Genomic DNA, 11,550 nt, shown 5'->3' with positions numbered 1-11,550 from the left:
GGCTGAGGAGCTCACATTCCCCATTTCTCAGGCGGAACTAGAAGGTACTCTGAAATGGTTCAAAAAAGATAGAAGCCTAGGGTCGGATGACTGGACAGTCCAATTCTACCTTGCTTTTTTTGAGCTCATTGGACAATACTTGCTCAAGGTGGTGGAGGAATGCAAGACTTCTGGGCGTATGCATGAGGCCATAAATACCACCTTCATTGCCTTGATTCCTAAATCCGACTCCCCCGCATCCTTCAATGATTTCCATCCCATCTCCCTTTGTAATTGTCTATATAAAATAATTACCAAGATTCTTATAAACTGGCTCAGGCCCATCCTATCCTGCCACATCTCCCCAGAGCAATTTTCTTTCCTACAAAACAGACAAATCCATGAAGAAATCGGTATTGCCCAAGAAGCCCTCCACTCCATCAAAACAAAAAAGCTAAAAGGGGATATCCTCAAAATTGACCTAGATAAAGCTTTCGATCAGGTCAGTTGGCTCTATATCAAAATGATTCTCACCCATCTAGGCTTCCCCCCTCCCTTCATCGACTGGATCATGTGTTGTATCACCTCGACAACTTTCAGTGTCCTCATTAATGGTTCTGCATCTCATTTCTTCCATGCTGAGAGAGGTCTACAGCAAGGATGCCCACTCTCCCTGCTTCTCTTTCTGATTGTAATGGAAGGCCTCAATAGACTCATTACATCAACCAAGAGGGACAGGCGACTGCAAGGGCTGAAAATGGGTGACCACTGTTATCTCACCCATCTACTTTTTGTTGACGATGTCCTTATATTCCTAAATGGAAGCCATAGGGACTCATCCACCTTCCATGATATCCTTACTCTTTTTGCCCTGGCTACTGGCATGGAAGCAAATCACTCCAAGTCTACCATCACCCTCTTTAATACATCTCCCCTGGAGGCCAGAATTGCTCATCAAAAATTCCCCTTCCAACAACATCATCTAGAGGATGGCCTCAAGTACCTGGGGTTTTGGATCAAACCCCATTGCTACAAAATTGCAGATTGGATTTGGCTTGTTATCAAAATTGAGAAGTGCCTAACAAATTGGAATCACATATTCCTATCCAGAGCTGGACGCCTAGTCCTCATCAAATCAGTCTTGGAGGCTACCCCCATTTATTGGATGTTGTTGGCCAAGATTCCTAAAGGAATTCTTGCCCGCATTCAGAAGATTTGCTGCAAATTCCTTTGGAATGGATATAAACAGGGAAAACCACTTGCTTGGGTAGGATGGAAGCACATTGCCCTCCCCGAGAAATGGGGAGGTTGGGGACTAAAAGTCCTTTCAGTATTTGCACATGCATTAGCAGCCAAGGTGGATTGGATCCTTCTCACTACACAAAACCTCTGGACTAAAGTCTCCTATCACAAATATATATGTCCTCACCATCTCATGGACTAGATACGTTTACCCTCCTGGCCTCGAACAAGGGTATCTATGGCTTGGAGAGCAATATTACATACCTTGCCTTTCATTAGAGAGGGTCTAGCATGGAGAATAAATGATGGCAATTTGGCTCGTATAGGCATGGATCCATGGACAGGAGGGTGAAATATGTATCAATTACCACCTGGCCTCATCCTATTTCTCAACCAGAGGCATATCAATGTGATTGCATAGATAGCAGATGTTATGAAACTAGCTTACAAAAAGATAGAAAAGATAGATCAACGCCTTAGAAATAAGCCTCTTCGAGGGGGAAACCTCCTTTACATTACACAAATGAACAATTCTTAGATGATTCAAATGAAAAAACCTCATTTCTATATATAGGAGTCTAAAGGGTCACAATATAACCAAAGCCGACCTAACAATAATAATATAAAGGCACAATAATAACAATATGGGGATAATAGGGGCACAACAATAACAATAAGGGATACAATGACATGGGGGAAACACTAGTATTATAGGGACCTAACATGCCACTTTCCTTCAAAAAAGTGTTGTCCTCAACACTTGAGTAGTTATTGATGCTTCTGTATAAAATTATCATCCTCCCATGTGAATCTTCAATGAGTAAGTTCTTCCACTTAATGAGATACTCTGAAATTGATCGATTTCATAGCTGTCGAGTTCTTGTTTCTTTGACCGCTTTAGGTTCCAATATGATTTTTCCTTCCTCATCAAGTTATAGCAATATTGTTTGAACTAGAAGCTTGTCACCTATAACCTTCTTTAAGCATGAAACATGGAAAACTGGGTGCACTCAGGAAGCTGCAGGAAGCTCCAATTTGTATACCATAGTACCTATCTTTTGCAACACCTTGTATAGACCATAATACTTTGGTGATAAGTTATTATCCTTCTTAGATTTCTTGAGGGACGTTTGTTTATATGGTTGTAGCCATAGGAATACCCAATCACCTACATCAAAACTTCTTTCGCTGCGATGTTGATCTGCCTGTTGTTTCATTCTATTCTGCACCAAGGTGAGGTTATCCTTTAAGATTTGGAGAACTTGTTGATGATGCTCGATGTGATCTTCCACTGCTTGAACCTTAGAACTTTCTCTTAAATATGATGTGATGGATGGTGGATGATATCCATAAAGTGCCATAAATGGGGTCATTTTCGTTGTAGTATGGAAGGAAGTGTTATTCTACCATTCAGCCAAAGGCAACCATTTAACCCATTGTGTCTGTTTATCAGATACAAAGCAACGAAGATATCCTTCCAAACATTTGTTTACTATCTCAGTTTTGCCATCAGATTGAGGATGATAAGATGAGTTATGAGCTGAATGAGTACCAAGACAAGAAAATAATTATGTGTAAAAATTTCCAGTGAAAATGGGATCTCTGTTGCTTACAATAATATTTGGGTTTCCATGTAGCTTTTGAATTGTTTCCATAAATGCAGTAGAAACTGTACTCGCTTTAAATGGATGAGATAATGCACAAAAGTGTGCATACTTGGTAAGTCTATCAACTACCACCATGATAACACTCTTTCCTTCGGACTTGGGTAAACCTGTGATAAAATCCATTGAAACCTCCTCCCAATGTTGGCTTGGAATGGATAAATGTTGTAATAGTCCCGGGGTCTTAATTGTTTCAACTTTATTTTGTTGAAAAACCAAACATTCCACCACAAACTTTTGAATATCCGATTTAAGGCCATCCCAAAAAATTACTTCTTAACCCTATGGTAGGTTTTTAGAAATCTTGAGTGCCCTCCTAAGGGAGAGGTGTGCAATTCCCTAAGAATCTTTTGTTTGAGTTGTGAATTCTTACATAGGTATAACTGATCCTTGTACCATAACGAATCATTTTTCCAGCGAAATGTATCAGATGTACTGGGATCTTGTTGCATCTTTTGAATGAGTTCCCACACTTCCTCGTCATTCTTCCATTCATCCCTTGCTTCGTTTATCCAATCTGGTTGGATAATAGAAATGGCGCAAAGAAATGCTTCGACAACCTCATCCTTTCTTGAGAGTGCATCTGACACAACATTTTTCTTCCCTCTTTTGTAGATGATTTCAAAGTCATAACCCAACATCTTTGTGACCCATTTTTGTTGCTCTTCTGAAGATAATCTTTGTTCTAAAAAGTATTTAAGACTATCATGATCTGTTTTTACCTTGAAGTGTCTTCCCATTAGGTAGGGTCGTCATTTCTTAAGTGCATGTAGTATTGCCAACATTTCCTTCTCATAAATAGCTTTGTGTAAATACTTTCCTTTGATTGGATGACTTTCGAAAGTAATGGGTCTTTCTTCTTGCATTAAAACAGCACCAATTCCATTTCTTGAGGCATCACATTCCACAATAAAGGTTTTTGTGAAGTCCAGTGTAGCTAAGATTGGTGCTTGGCACATTGCCTCTTTAAGATGTTCAAAGGCCTTCGTTGCTTCTGGAGTCCATGAAAATGCATCTTTCTTCAATAATGTTGTTAGAGGTGCTGTTATTCTCCCATAATTCTTAACAAACTTGCGATAATACCCTGTCACCCGAGAAATCCTCATAGATGCTTTATGGATGTGGGAATTTTCCATTCCTTCATGATTTTAATTTTGCTAGGGTCTACCTTAACACCTTCATGAGATACAATATGACCCAAATATTCCACCTCTTGTACTCCAAAGAAACATTTGGAGATTTTTGCATATAATTCTTTCTCCTCTAATAGTTTGAGCACCATGTCAACATGTTGGACATGATCCTTCCAAGACTTGTTGTAGATTAGTATATCATCAAAAAATACTAACACAAATTTTCTAAGGAAAGTTTTGAAAATGGAATTCATCAAACCTTGAAATGTAGAAGGTGCATTAGTAAGGCCAAAAGGCATGACCAAAAATTCATAATGACCCTCATGAGTTCTAAATGTTGTTTTTGGAATGTCTTCAGTCTTCATTCTAATTTGATGATATCTTGAACGAAGATCCAACTTGGTGAATTAAATTGATTCATGCAATTCATCCAATAATTCATCAATGACAGGAATGAGAAATTTATCTTTAATAGTGAGCTTGTTGAGCTCCCTATAATCTGGACACATGCGCCATGATCCATCCTTCTTGTGAACCAATACTACTAGAGCAGAGAAAGAACTTTGACTAGGTTGAATTATATCAGCCTCTAGTATTTCTGCAACCATACGTTCAATTTCACTCTTTTGGACATAGGGATATCTGTAAGGCCTAATGTTTGGAGGAACACTTCCTGGAATCAAATTAATAGCATGAAAATGATCACGAATAGGTGGGAAGCCTTTGGGAGTCTCAAATACCTTGGAATGATTGTCCAAGACTTTTTGGAGATCTAGAGAAATGGATGATTTCGATGTGGGAACCTTTAGTGAACATAACTGTGCAATTATGCCTCATTGTTCTTTCTTTAAAAGCTTTGTCATTCCTTTAAAGCTGATTTTCTTTACAGGTTTCCCTGCGATACCTCTTAATTCAACTTCCTTTCCTTCTGAAGAGAATTTCATGAAAAGTTCTTGAAAATTAAAAGCTATTGTACCCAAGGATTGTAGCCATTGGACTCTTAGTACAACATCAGCACCACCCATTGGAATGGAAAGCATTGGGCTATTCAATACATATTCTCCCATGGATAACTTGATATTATGGCACTTTCCTGAGCAATTTATGGTTCCTCCACTTGCAACCATCACTTGGCACTCTGGTGCTAGATATAGGAAGCAATTCAATTCCTTGGTTATCTTACAGTGAATACAATTATGGGTGCTTCCTGAATCAATCAAAATTATTACCTTTTTCTTCTTTATACGCCCTTCTATCGTGATAGTTTGAGGAGTGGTAATTCTAGCCAATGCATTATAAGATATGGTCGGATTCATTTCTTCCTTTTCTAGGGTTTGTTCCTGGTGTATATCCCCTTCTTTTGATGTTTCTTGTTCCTTTTCTTCCTCCTCTTCACAATCTATGTAAAATAATTTCTTCTCAACGCACTTATGACCTTTAGTGTATGTGCTATCACAACTGTAACAAAGCCCTTTTGCTCTTTTTTCTTCCAATTGTTGTGGTGTCAACCTTGTAGGTTGTGGATGGCTAGGGGCAACAACACTTCCATATTTATGATTGTGAGTGGTAGGCTTCCTTGTTGCCATAATTTTGCTTTCCATTTTCTTGCCAACCTGAATGCCTTCTCCAATGAATCTGGTTCCCAAAGGCGAACCTCATGTTGGATTTTATCTTTAAAAATCCCTATAAACACATCAATCCTAAGCTCATCTGGAATATCTTTTACCCTTATATTCAATTTTTGGAAGTCCTCAATGTGCTCCATCATTAAACCCTTTTGTTTGAGATTTATCAATTGGCTAAAAAAAGTGTTGCTTTTTGTATCCTCATAATGTGCTATCATTTCATCCGTAAAAATAGCCCAATTGACAATTTTTTTACAAGAGTAAAGCCATCGATACCATACAAACTGATTTGGTTCCAAATATAAAGTTGAAATGCATACCTTTTGTGTGTTTTATACATTATGGAGATCGAAAACTTGCTCCATCTGTAGTATCATGTTCCAGGATCCTTGCCATCAAACTTCCTCATATCGATTTTTGGAACATTGTGGTTCTTCAATCCAATGTTAGAGTCTATGAAATCATGATTAACATTTATTTTGTTCTCATCATGAGTTTCCTCTACTACCCTTTCGCCATTAGTAAGCATTTCTTGTAGAAACTTTGTCAAATCTGTCTTCAAATCTTCCATGTCTTTCTTTAAATCATCCATCTTAGCTTCCATGCCATCCATCTTAGCTTCCACGCCGTCCATCTAAGCTTCCACATCATTCATCTTAGCTTCTACACCTTTCTTTAAACCATCTATCTTAGCTTCCACGCCATACATCTTAGCTTCTATGTCTTTATTTAAACCATCCATCTTAGCTTCCGTTACTTTTTGTGAGAGTGAAATCTGTTGCACTTGGTCTCGTAATTTTGATATATCATGTTGCATTTCTTCCTCTTCTTCATGATTCATGCTAGAGCTTTCAGGTTGCTTACCAGGTGTTTCCATTTTCTTTCTTCGGAGCATCAAGTACCGATAATAATGCTTCACTATGCCCTTTGAATTCCTTCAAACTAATTTTTCAAACCAAGCTGATGCAAAAATTTAAAAAAAAACTACACAACTGTTTTCATTTTGTAGGAGCTTGATATTGAATCTGATGTACCTCTGTAATTTTTGATCTCCAAGGTCTGAAATGTCTTCCTGTAGTAACCCTCTGAGTAATATTTATAATTCCACAAGTCTGATCAAGATTGGATTCTCCAATGAAGAGTTATGCCAAATCTCCCACGTTGACCTGAGTATAGACTGGTTCAGTAGAGCGAACTTGTATGACATGCCACAGTCACTGTTTCAACCTTAGGTTCTGAAACTGATACCCAACAAACTACAATCCGTCCTCTTTCTGCAACTTCTTATGAAACTTCAATCTGATTCTCAGAGCGAAATTTATGATGATTTTACCAAGGTCACCTGTTTGGAATGTAATTCGGGGGTCTGAAAAACCCTAACTTCCTCAGATTATATCTCCCAAAATATAGTGATTTAAGGTCTGAAATTCGGGTCCACCGTTCAACGATATTTCGTTTCAAATGGGTTTTTTTTAGCTTCTGAAACGTCGCAGGAAAAAAGTTATAGCAAAAATTCCACGATGACATGTTTGGAGCAACGAAACCCTAGAATCCAAAGCTTTGATACCAAATGTTATGAAACCAGCTCACAAAAAGATAGAAAAGATAGATCAACACCTTAGAAACAAGTCTCTTCGAGGGGGCAACCTCCTTTACATTACACAAATGAACAACTCTTAGATGATTCAAATGACAAAACCTCCTTTCTATATATAGGAGTCTAAGGGGTCACAATATAACCAAAGCTGACCTAACAATAATACTATAAAGCCACAATAATAACAATATGGGGATAATAGGGGCACAACAATAACAATAAGGGATACAATGACAATAGTAATGGGGGAATCACTAGTATTATAGGGACCTAACAACATATTTGGAGAACAGCTCTATCTTCGAACAGGCATGGTTATCTGCTCCAAACTTGGGCATCCCCGAACACTAACAGCAGATCTGGGAAGGGTACATTAATGCCCTGAAAGAATCCCATGTACATCAAAGAAGGATGCGATGAGCTTATCTGGACATCGGCTGATCATGGTGAGTACTCACTGAAAGTTGGCTATCCCAACCTTCTAAACGAGCGCAGACCACCTGTACTTCTGGACTGGTGGGGCAAGATTTGGAAGCTCAAAGCGCCACCAAGAACCAGACTCTTCATGTGGAGTGTGCTCAGGAACAAAACACCAATCATAGCAAACCTTATGCGCCGATTATGGACCACATTGGTGTGTTCTCTGTAAACAGGTTGAGGAGACAAATGACCACTTATTCGTCCACTGCGCGATGTGTACACAGCTATGACAACATGTATTAAACCTCCTCTCCAAGCATGGCTGCTAGCAAGGACAATCGATACTTGAGGCATGGGACAACTAGACTGCTGCGAATAATGGTGCTAAATCTCTATGCCTCCCTCTCCTCATCTGTTGGTCCATCTGGTTGACAAGGAACAAAATCATTTTCAAAGGATCAGAGGCTCGATGGCCACATGCAGCAACAAAAATTGTCGCAACCTACCATGAGATACCTGATGAATCTCACCCTCCTACAAACTGCTCCTGCACCATTAAGACGATTAACCCCTCCAAATCATGGGCATCTTTTGATGGAGCAGCCCAAGCATAGGGGTGTGGGGGGGAAATCATTCTATACCTATATGAGCAACACCACTACAAAATTCAACTGGGATTGGGAGAGGGAACCAATAATTATGCAGAATTGATCACACTCAGACATCTTTTACATTTTTCACTGGCACATTCATGCATTAATCTATAGATCTTCGGAGACTCCAAAATCATCATAAATTGGTTCAATAACATCAATAATTGCCATGCACATACACTTAGGAACATCTTGGATGGAATTCTGGATTTCGAGGCACAATTTAACTCTGTCACTTGTCAACACATTTATAGGGAACGTAATGAGGTTGCTGACAAACTTTCTAAGGAGGCCACGACACATCCCAGAGGCCTGTGGATGATTCAAGAATAGCTTGGTGCAGAACAATATCAGTATTATCACCGACCCTACATTGATAGGGCATATCCTAGGGTAGACATGCCCTAATTTTTGGTTTATTTTCAGTTGATACATAGTATCATATTATGTATATATTTATGTTTCTACTATGCTTACTAGACATATCAAGCACACCCTGTGAGGTGAATATGTACAACTTTTTTGGGAATGACTTCGGCCATAACTTATATTTTTTGACAGCTACTTGAATGGCTTCGGCCAACAGTTATGCATATGCCATAGGCATCTACTATATGTAATTTTTCAAAATTAATGAAAAGTTACGATTTTTCCTTGGGAAAAAAATTTAAGTTATCTCACTATTTAATAACCAAATAAATTTTGAAGACGTTAAATCAATTTTATACATTAAAAAATATAACTTAAACAATGAAAAATTACAAGTGGTTTATATATATCAAATCTACCGAGGTACAAACTTTTTATTCAAGTCTTACACTCTCAAAGAGATTTACACTTCAAGAGATTTGATCAATCTCCACTTTTACTATATTTATAATTAAAATAAATTTATACTAATAGTCCATTATTTATCTATAACAAATTGAAAATTGAAAACTTACCCTTTTACAATAAAAATTGAAACAAATATAATATTTGAAACAAAACTGGAAGCAAAAAAAACACAAAATCCACACACGATGATGTTGGTAAACAAAAAGTTTACCCATATCCTTGGAAAACCAAAAAGAACACACACTTTCTTTGAGAAGAAGAAGGTGGTACATAATAAGAAAGATTTTGAATAAAATTAACACAACGTTGATAAAATTACCTTTAAATAATGTGAACAGAACATCCATATAAATTCACGGAATTAAAATCAACGATTGAAAACTATCTTTACATCTACTTATGTGCTGTCCACTCAAACAAGCGCCTTCTTGTCATTGTTCTCTATCGTAAAGATCGATAATTCGATATAAATTAACGGAATATTTTTAAAATTTAAATATATTTTTTTATCTAAATAAATGCATTTTACTTTGATCCCTTCTCCGTTTGGTCAGGTTGAGGTACATGTGTTAAACCTATTATTCTAAAGAGTTATATGGATGAAAAAGCTGCAGATCCGTTGTAGTCTAGTTGGTCAGGATACTCGGCTCTCACCCGAGAGACCCGGGTTCAAGTCCCGGCAACGGAATATTTTAAAACTGGTTTTACATGCATTTCCATGAAGACACGTGTAGAATTGAAATTTGAAATTTGCTTTTTTCATTGCCCCGATTCGAGTCCCGGCAACTGGCTTTTACATGGTAGAATTGAAAATTGAAATTTACTGTTTTCATTGTAACCTGGATCTGAGAGACCTGGATTCGAGTCCCGGCAACTGGATTTTACATTGTGGGTTGTCTTTTGGGATTTAAATGATAAGTCTATTGAGGGAGGAATTATTTAAAAGTGGCTGGAAGCCTTGAAATTTTTTTCAAATTTTACAGAAGCAGTTTTTAAATCATGTTTTCAAATTTTACAGAAGCAGTGTTTAAATTATGTTTTTGACGACGGTGGAATTTCAACAAATTTTACAGAAGCAGTGTTTAAATCATGTTTTTATGGTGGAAGCGCCATCAAAAACTTTTGGCCACCTAAAATCCTGAAGTTTTACCACTGTAACCTTGATTTACAAAATCCCTGCCGAAAGCAGTGTTTAAATCGTGTTTTTATGGTGGAAATAGATTTAGCACCGTGTTTTTGATGGTTGAATGTTGTAAAAAATTTTACCAAAAAAAAATAAATTTAGAGCGAGTTTTTACAAACTAGAGTTTGGTGTATGGTCTTTTGTTACAAATTAGACAATAATGTGTGAGAAAGAAAAAATGTAAGCAACATAAAAAAAACTAAAGGGAAATACGCAAACTCAGTATGAAATTAGTATTTCCAAGTGCATATCTCAGTGGAGAGATTAAAGCTAGTATGAAATTAGTATTTCCAAGTGCATACCTGAGTCACATAGAGATTTGAAAGGAACCAAGAGAATGATGCCCAAAAATGTTTCCTTCAAACAGTAAATGTAATGGCAGAACATCTTTCATCGTTCACCTATGTAGAGACTGACAATAGGTGTGAACTTCAACTGAATATCGTAAGTAGTCAAGATTTTTGTGAATTAGAACATAACATTTAGAAATTAACTGACTTTTGCAACCAAATCCCAGAATAGAACTTTTTTGTGCTCCAATTTCATTGCAGTTAGTTGCTTCACTACAACCCACTGTCTGCAATTGAATCAATATTCATTGTCTATAACAAAACAAGTGCATACCATTTAGAAATTAACTGAGTCTTGCAAGTAAATGCCTAGACTAAACCTATTTTGTGCTCCAATTCCATTGCGGTTAGTTGCTTCACTACCCACTGTCTACAATTGAATCAAGATTGAATAGAAGAAATTGTGTGCTATCTCTTATGGAATTCATTCATTTACTTGGATTCATTTGTTGATTTGATTTTGCAGGTGGAAAGAAAACATAGAAGATTGCTCGGGCAGAGGTGGTGAAGGTGTCCAAAGGTGGGTTGGCAAGCAAATCCTCAGTGCGGGGTGCCTAAGAAAGCCCTTAGAAAGGATTTGGTAAAATGACTTGTATAAAGAAACACAGTTGCTTCACTAGGCTTGTTTGGCTTGCACGAACAAGCAAACATGGACTGCATGAACAAGAAAACAGGGGGTAAACCACCCAAGAAAGAAGCTCAAATGTTTATGGAAGATCGTATTATATAATATGTACATCACATTCTAATATCCAGTGTGAAGAGGAGTGACTAAAGGGTAAAGTCACAGTGCCAAGACATGTGGAGGGGAGTTGTGGACATGTGGAGAGAGATGGCTTCCAAAGAAGTGTGAGCTTGACATGTACG

At 37.6% G+C, this 11,550-nt stretch overlaps 1 non-coding gene across 1 annotated transcript; it reads left to right on the top strand.

Moving 5' to 3' along the window:
* Positions 1 to 9,765: 9,765 nt before the first annotated feature.
* Positions 9,766 to 9,838, top strand: TRNAE-CUC (transfer RNA glutamic acid (anticodon CUC)). The gene has a single exon. It is a non-coding gene; the product is annotated as a tRNA-Glu (tRNA).
* Positions 9,839 to 11,550: the final 1,712 nt, after the last annotated feature.

Source organism: Pinus tabuliformis, chromosome 1_2 (genome assembly GCF_031772625.1).
Source record: "Pinus tabuliformis cultivar Carrire ecotype Pingquan chromosome 1_2, CPIR1, whole genome shotgun sequence".
Taxonomy (NCBI): domain Eukaryota; kingdom Viridiplantae; phylum Streptophyta; class Pinopsida; order Pinales; family Pinaceae; genus Pinus; species Pinus tabuliformis.
Note: the sequence above shows the minus strand (reverse complement) of the source record. Positions and strands in the feature narration are given on the sequence as shown.